General features: G+C 46.7%; 1 pseudogene; it reads left to right on the top strand.

The window, feature by feature from the left end:
- The first annotated feature begins 225 nt into the window (after positions 1-225).
- The window catches only part of LOC136398615 (histone-lysine N-methyltransferase PRDM9-like), a 29,717-nt pseudogene continuing 20,863 nt past the window's right edge, over positions 226-9,079 (top strand).

The raw sequence follows: 9,079 nt of genomic DNA, 5'->3' as shown, positions 1-9,079 counted from the left end.
GAGATTGGGGGGCACTGCTGCATGCACAGTTTGGGCTGCTCTACTCAAAGAATGCACAAAGCTAGCAAAACATTGCAGCCCAGTGCAAAGTGAGGGGGCAATGCAGTGCATGTGCACAGGGCTGCCAAGCCCCGAGAAAGTGAAGAATGAACATATTAAGGCTGTGTGAGCACCAGGCTACTCCACAGGAGAAAGGGTGGATGTAATGGGGGGTGAGATACTAGAAAGCAATCAGGTAACTCAGCGCAGACCATGCTCTGACAACAGATAATTAAAACAGGACACACAAAGCACACACCACGCAGCCCCTTTTACACCTGCCAGCCCTGCCGAGATTAAAAGGCAAGAAGGCTCACACACCCCAAGTGAACATTCAGAACCCACTCCTTCAGGCCAGGTGACAGGACAGGCACTGCAAGCACCTCCCCACAACTACAACTTGCAGGCTGAAACTGTTCAACACACAATGTAACAAAGACAACATGTTCAAAACTGGGCGAGATGACTATTTCATTCTACTCAAAGGAACAAAAACAAAGTCAAAGAAAATGGGGAGACAGAAAAATATACCCCAAATGAAGGAACAAGAAAAAAACTCCCGAGAAATATTCTAATGAAATAGAGATGGGTAATTGAACAGATAAAGTATTCAAAGCAAACAGTGATAACAATGTTCAATAAACTTCAGAGTAGAATAAAGGAACTCAAGAGAGCACTTGAACAACAAGGAAATGTAATAAGCTCATCCTGCTTGAGCGGGGAGTCACCAGCTTGAGCGCTGGATCATAGACATGACCCCATGGTCACCAGTTGAGCCCAAAGGTCAATGGCTTAAATCCCAAATCGCTGGTTTGAGCAAGGCAGTCACTGACTTGGCTAAAGTCCACGACCTGGCCCGTCCTTGCATCCCTGGGGCTGGCCCCACGTGTCGACTGTTAAAACACCCCACAGTGAGCGCACACGCACAACGCACGGATGCACGCCCCTGGGCCAAGCAGTCAGCCTCTGCGCCGTCTCCCGCGCAGGCACGTCGGGGCTGAGGGTGCGGGGTGGCCAGAGCATGGATGTGGACTGAAGCCTGTGGGGCCGTGCTGAAGGCATGGCAGGCTGGGGGCAAGGGGCGGTTCCGCCGGAGGCTGTGCGAGGTCACGTGGCTGCCTCTTCCCCCAGGCACCCTACGACTTCAGGGACAGCCGCGCCTACTTCTCCCGGGAGGGATGGCCGCCTTGGGCGAGTGGGAGATGGCGCGCTGCTGCAACGTGGAGATGAATCAGGACAAGCTGCTGCACAAAGGTGACGGGGCGCGGGACGGAGCGGAGGTCGCAGGGCGGCACACAGGCGGGCCGAGTGTTGGCGCTGCTCTGTTGGGCAGATAAAATATATTATCCTCACTTTGTTAAAGATGGCGCTGCCCATGTGGGAGCCCTTGCCCAGTATGTTGGGGGCGGGATGTGGGCAGGGTGGATCCTTCTAGCCTGGGGCTTGTATTTAAGACTAAGCCTTTTTCACCCTTTTTTTTTTTTTTTTTACTTTCTCACCCTTTTTGATGTGGGGTGGTACAATCCCATAATGCTTCAGATAAGTGACTTTGTATTAGAAATTTCCCTATGTTGTATATTGGATTAAAGGTTTTGAATCGACACTATAAAGGGGGGCAGACTAGGAGCTTGCTCTCCCGGTTTCTGAGATCAGCATTAGAGAGGAGAGCAGAGAAAGGCCACGTGGAGGAGGCCAGGAGAAGCAACCAAGATGGCAAAGTGCAGAAGGAAAGCCAGTTTGTGCAAAGTTTGTGAAGAGAGAAGGAAAAAGATGGAAAATAGAGGTGAATAATTCTGGTGAGCTAGAAACCTTTGATTTTAAGAAACTAGGATAAGTCAGTAGCTTTGTGAGCACTGAATGAGTGGCTTTTGGAGCCCAGTGTGTGTTTTACTTGCCCACTGGGTGCAAGCTAGGATTAAAGATGATGGCCCATCAGCTTTTGGCTCCATTGTTTCTTTACCGACTGTCCGAATCCAACACGAACCTGCATGGACCAGGCAGCTGTAATGGTGGCCGTGGATCCTGGCTTTACATGCTTCTTCAGGCACTTCCTGTTGGGGACCATGGTTTTCTTTTCCCTCAGGCCTCGGAGCCCCTGGGCCCTCTTTCATGGGTCACTGCAGGGAGGCCACCAGACCCCCCGCAGAAGACACTGAGGACTCACAAGAACAATAGACTCAGAGGCAGCGAGGTGAAGGGCCTCAGGCAGGGCGCTGCCCTTTAGAAACTGACCTGGGGTGAGGTCTCCCAGCCTCTCAGCAGCTAACGAGGGACAGAGCTTACAATTAGCAAACAAGTGAGAAGCAAACAGTGCATTGTGCAGTAAGAGGCAATTCGCTACACTGCTTCCATGTGTAAATAATTACACATAATTATAGATGTGTTAATGAGCAGGAACGGTATAAAAGTATAAAAGCATATAAGAAATAACTCATTCAGAGCTCTTGTCATCACAAGAGGAGGAAGGTCTGGCCGGTGAGCAGTGCTCCAGGACAGGGTTGCCTGGGCAGCGCCGGCCACACTGCAGATGGAAAAGGATTAATACTAGTGTTTAAAGCAGCTGGGGTTGTGGGCCAGGGTAGGGACCATTGTGTCAGGCCCTATGTCAGCCATCTCTTCAATGTGTCTGGTTTCACAAGGGTGTGGTCAGTAGGGTCCTTCTGCTTTCATGGGTCTAGCATTGAAACAGCTGAAGTCCAGATGTGATCTCTAACTTGACACAAATGGTTTCTGTGGTCCACAGACCTGAGGTTTTGTTCAGAAGACTGTTAGATGCTGACCAGGCTCTGATTATTAAGGAAGGGCAAGGAGGGTTAAATGTGTAAAGGTGAAAGTATAAGAAGGAAAGGAGCCCTGGCCAAGTTGCTTAATTTCTTAGAGCGTTGTCCCCATACACCAAGGTTGTGGGTTTGATATCGAGTCAGAGCCATATAAAAATCAACCACTGAAGCCTGACCAGGTGGTAGCACAGAGGATAGTGCATCAACCTGGGATGATGAGGACTCAGGTTCCAAACTCCAAGTATGAGCTTGAGGATGGGTTCACTAGCCTCAGTGTGTGGTTTCTGGCTTGAGTGTGGGACCATAGATGTGACCACATGGTCACTGGCATGAAGCCCAAGGTTGCTGGCATGACCCAAGGTTGCTGGTTTGAGCAGGGGGTCACTGGCTCAGCTGGAGTCGCCTGGTCAAGGCACATATAAGAAAGCAAGCAATGAACAACTAAGATGCTGCAGCAATAGATTGATGCTTCTCATCCCTCCCTTCCTGTCTGTCTCTCTAGCTAAGAAAAAAGAAAAAAGAAAGAATAATCAACCACTAAATGCATAAATCAGTGGAACAACAAATCAATGTTTCTCACTCTCTTCCCTCCTCTCTCTCTAAAATCAATAAAAAATTTAATTTATTGATTTTAGAGAGAGGAGTGAGAGAGAGAGAGAGAGAGAGAAGGGGGAGGCAGACAGGAGCAGGAAGCATCAACTTGTCATAGTTGCTTCTTGTCTGTGCCTTGAGCAGGCAAGCCTGGGGTTACAAATTGCAGACCACAGTGTTCCAGGTCACTGCTTTATCCACTGTGCCACCACAGGTCAGACAAATTTTTAAAAAATTTTAAAAAAAGATAGTAAGGAGAAAGTGTTATGTTAAAGAAATGGACTTTCTGTCCAGTTAAGTGACCTTTATTATATTTTGACATGAACAGCCAGTTTTTTTTCTTTTTCTTCTTCTTTTAGTGGGAGATAGAGAGAGGGAGGGACAGACTGGCTGAAAGTGACAGAGATGAGAAACATCAATTCTTCATTGCAGCTCCTTCTTGTTCATTGATTGCTTTCTTATATGTGACTTGACTGGGGGGGCTACAGCACAGTGAGTGACCCCTTGCTAAAGCCAGCTACTTTGGACTTGAGCCAAAAAACATGGGGTCATGCCTATGATCTCACGCTCAAACCGGTGACCCTGTGCTCAAGATGGTGAGCCAGCACTAAAGCCGGATTAGCCCGAAATTAAGCCGGCAGCCTCAGGGTTTCAAACCTGCATCCTCAGCATCACAGTCCATCCTCGAGAAGCAAGATCCTCCTGACAACACTCTAGATCGGGGTCCCCAAACTACGGCCCGCGGGCCACATGCGGCCCCCTGGGGCCATTTATCCGCCCCTGCCGCACTTCCGGAAGGGGCACCTCTTTCATTGGTGGTCAGTGAGAGGAGCCTAGTTCCCATGGAAATAGTGGTCAGTTTGTTGATTTAAATTTACTTGTTCTTTATTTTAAATATTGTGTTTGTTCCCGTTTTGTTTTTTTACTTTAAAATAAGATATGTGCAGTGTGCATAGGGATTTGTCCATAGTTTTTTTTATAGTCCGGCCCTCCAACGGTCTGAGGGACAGTGAACTGGCCCCCTGTGTAAAAAGTTTGGGGACCCCTGCTCTAGATGAAAATTGGGTAAGAGAAAATCATTTGTAGATTTCAGCTGCTCTGAGTCCTCTAGAAAGGCTAATAAGTATGGCCTAGGTATGTGGGGTGGATTTGGATAGGGCTGGATTTAAGCTCTACTAAATTGACAGTGAATTTAACACTGGAGATTTCAGCAAATCTTACAAATTCTCTGAGCTCTTAAATGCTAATGTGTAAGGTGAAGATACATGCATATATTCTTTGACAGTATTCAATTCAATTTATTTCTTTGTGTATGTATTTGTTTATATTTTAGGTAAGACGATGGGAGATAGTGAGGCTGACTACCATATGCACTCTTACCAGGATCTACCTGGGAACCCCAATTCTCGAGTACTGAGCTGTTTTTTAGTACCTCAGGATAAAGTGCTCTAGCTAACCGAGCCATCCTCAGTGCCAAGGGCCAATATTAAAACCAATTGAGCCACTGGCTGCAGGAATGGAAGAGGGAGAGGTTTAGAGGGAGGGGTGGAGAAGGAGATGGTTGCTTTTCCTATGTACCCTGACCGGAATCACACCCGGGACATGCACTGGGCCAACACTCTATCCACTGAGCCACTGGCTAGGGCTTAATTTCAATGTAAAATAACTGACACATACACGTTGTCCAATAAATACATCTCTGATAATAGTAACCATATGCTGTTGGTGTTGTACAGCAGGCCTTTCCTAAATGCCTTACATATACTGTGCCCTTAATGAATATTTTATGAATAACTAAAAGTTGGGAAGTTAAACCTTATAATGGGACAATCTAGAAAAAAAGATTGCATTGGCCATCTGTAGTCAGTGCAGAGGCTTATTATTATAGAGGCTCTCTGAGCCTTAGTTGACAAAGGAAAATACTAGAGTATATAGAAGGACAGGTGATAATCTGATGGAAGGAGATTGTGTGTTTTCTGACAAAATAAGGACTAACACTCCAGACTCCAGCAAACTCACTCTTCTCCAACTTAGAACTCAGGAGAAAGGAGACTGAAGTAAAGATGTATAGCCTACGAGAAAGAAAAGGCCATGTGCTCCAAGAGGTCAGCGAGCCCCAGGATGATGACTACCTCTGTAAGTGACCCTAACAAAGCATGTTATCTCTTCATACACTAATTTCATCTGGTCATTTGGACCTAAGGCTCTTCTGTTCCCCTAGGGACCTGCACTACAGAACTGTGGCTCAGTGATGTGAGTGTCTGGGCTCTCTCTGAACTCTGTATGTCCAGGAACATGCACTACACCATCCCTAATCCCTGTTGCTCTCACCTCCAGATTGTGAGATGTGTCAGAACTACTTCATTGACAGTTGTGACGTGCATGGGCCCCCTACATTTGTAAGAGACAGTGCAGTGGATAAGGGGCACCAAAACCACGCAGCCCTCACTCTGCCCCCTGGGTTGAGAATCAGAGCATCAGGCATCCCTGAGGCTGGTCTTGGAGTGTGGAATGAGGCATCTGCTCTGCCAGTGGGTCTGCACTTTGACCCTTATGAGGGTCAGATCACAGAAGACGAAGAGGCAGGCAAAAATGGATACTCCTGGCTGGTGAGAAGCATTTACCTCTTTCCCTTTCTTGTGGCTTCCCACATCCCTCCCATGGCTTGGTGGGAAATGCCCTTCTACATACTAGGACATGGATGGAGACAATATGGTTAGTTCTGGGTAACTGAGTGGACTTTGCACACTATGGAACTCCTGATAAGTATCATAGGTTAAGTGGGAGGAAAGTGGTACAGACAAAAAAGAATGCCTCCTCCCATCCCTGAGTAGATGTCAACTCAGATGTGATGAGTAAGAAAAATATCATGTGGTCCTGAGTGGCAATGCATGCAAGCTGAAAGAGCTTTGTTGACAGTAGGGTAAAATAATTCTTCTATTACCTTCTCATCCAAAAAAAATCTTTATATTTTCTTCCTGAAATGCAGATCAACAAAGGGAGAAACTGCCATGAGTATGTAAATGGGAAGGATGAATCCTTGGCCAACTGGATGAGGTAAGGCCAAGAAGTTTCTGGGAGTCACGGAGAACACTCATCCCTCTCAGGCCCATACATCTTTCCTTCTCATCATGCCTCCCTCAATGGTCTGCCTTAATCCACTGATCGTCTTTTTTCTCCACTTTCAAAACAAGAGGTATTTAGATGAAAAAAGGAGATAAAAATATAGCATATGTCCTCAAAATATAAATTTCTATGGTAGACAAAATTTAGGCACTGGAGAAAAAAATTTGAGGGCCTGGATTACACTTTAATTGATCTAATGAACATTATTTAAGCAGCCCTTACTATATTCCAGTTTAGAGGAAGATAATCATTATTTAAACAGATCATACAACCCATCATCTTATAGAGGACGAATTGCAGACAGAGTGAAACAATTGATTTTAGAAATGTTTAACTACAATTTTTCTATTTTTGAGAAGCACACAGTACCAGGATACCTAAAACAGGATAGCCTAAAAGTGATAGGGCAGCAAATGACCCCAGTCTCACTTCTAACTAGAACTGAGTTCTGAAGCCTGCAGAGCAATGATCATGGGCCACTTCCCTGAGGGGCTCTTTTGTCAGAGGCTACAGAATGTGAATAAGCTATTATTGTTCTTTATAATTTTGCTAAGACAAAGACACCACCAAGTCCTGATCGGTTGGCTCAGCGGTAGAGCATCAGCCTGACCGTGGAAGTCCACAATTTGATTCCCAGCCAGGACACAGAGAATCACTCATCTGCTTCTTTGTTGTTTTACAACTTTTTTATCTCTATCTTTCTCTTCCCTTCCTACAGCCAAGGCTCTATTGGAGCAAAGTTGGCCCCAGCACTAAAAATGGCTCCATGGCCTCCACCTCAGGCAATAGAATGGCTCCAGTTGCAGTGAAGCAACACCCCAGATGGGCAGAGCATCACCCCCTGGTGGTCATGCCAGGTGGATCCCCGTCAGGCGCATGTGGGTGTTTGTCTGTCTGCTTCTTCATTTCTCACTTCAGTGGGGCAGGGAGACCTCCAGGTTTTTATGGAATCCTGGGTGAGGCATCAATTGCTACCTAAGCCCTGGCCGGTTGGCTCAGTGGTAGAGCGTCGGCCTGGCATGCAGGAGTCCCAGTTTCGATTCCTGGCCAAGGCACACAGGAGTAGCGCCCATCTGCTGCTCTACCCCTCCCCCTCTCCTTCCTCTCTCTCTCTTCCCCTCCCACAGCCAAGACTCCATTGCAGCAGAGTTGGCCCGGGCGCTTAGGACGGCTCTATGTCCTCTGCCTCAGGCGCTAGAATGGCTCTGGATGCAACAGAGCGGTGCCCCAGAGGGGCAGAGCATCGCATTCTGGTGGGCATGCCGGGTGGATTTTGGTCAGGCACATGCGGGAGTCTGACTGCCTCCCTGTTTCCAACTTCAGAAAAATAAAAATAAAAATAATAAATAAATACTACCTAAATAAGATGTGAGGAGAATGGAGAAAGGCCTCTCAAGAAAAGATGGACTTGGGCTGAGTATTGAATGATGTGAACTAATCTAGACACAGAGTCCAACATCAAGTAGCAAGTTATGTGATATAAAACAACCTGAGTTAGTTTGGAAAAGCTAGAGGTCACGGGAGTTTATGTCCAATCAGGGTGGAGGTTACATCTAGAATTAGCCTTAGAAAATGGCATTAGAAAGTATGAGCACTGTAAGCAGAATCTGGACATAGGAAGTTGTATAATATTGTGACAGACATTGAACAGAAGGTTCTCCGAGAGTACTGTGGGAGTGGGCTACATCGGAACCCGAGTGTCAGGTGCAGAGCTGGACATGGATCTGAGAGGTAGTAAAAACTCATCGTCTGTGAGTTTCTTTTCTTCCATCTGCCTCAAAACCAGGTATGTGAACTGTGCCCGGGATGATGAAGAGCAGAACCTGGTGGCCATTCAGTATCGCAGGCAGATTTTCTACCGAACCTGCCAGGTCAAGCCATACTGTGAGCTGCTAGTCTGGTACGGTGATGAGTATGGCCAGATGCTGGGCATCAAGTGCAGCAGCAAGCGGAAGAGAGTGCTCGCAGCAGCTAGAGGTGGGCACAACTGTTTTTCATAATGAAAAAAAAAAGAGGGAACTCTTCTTAGAAATTTTCATGGTACACTCTAAAATCAATAAGATTTCGAATCAGATGGTTCAGAAATACGGACTCATCTTATATGCCTTTCATTCTTAGGAAAAATCTTTATATTTGTTACATTTGATTTAATTTTTTTAAGTGAGAAGAAGGGAGATAGACATTTTTCTTCATGTGCCCCAAACAGGATCCACTAAGCAACCCAAGTCTGAGGTCCATGCTGAGACTAGCCGAGCTATCCTCAGTGCCCGAGGTCAACACTTGAACCAACTGAGCTATCAGGCTGATGCTCAAACCAATGGAGCCACTGGCTGTGGGAGGAAAAGAGAGAGAGAAGGGAGAGAGGGAGGAGAAAATCACATAGTCGCTTTTCATGTGTGCACTGACCGGGGATCAAACTTGTGACAACCACATGCTGGGCCAACACTCTATCCACCGGGAAAACGGGCATGGGCCTGTTTTCTGAGGGCCACTCCTGTCTAGTATATAGGGTAAAAGCAGAGGTTCAAAGGATGCCCAGAAGC

This window comes from Saccopteryx leptura, chromosome 3 (genome assembly GCF_036850995.1).
Source record: "Saccopteryx leptura isolate mSacLep1 chromosome 3, mSacLep1_pri_phased_curated, whole genome shotgun sequence".
In the NCBI taxonomy this organism is placed as follows: Eukaryota; Metazoa; Chordata; class Mammalia; order Chiroptera; family Emballonuridae; genus Saccopteryx; species Saccopteryx leptura.
This window is presented reverse-complemented; position numbering and strand designations above follow the sequence as displayed.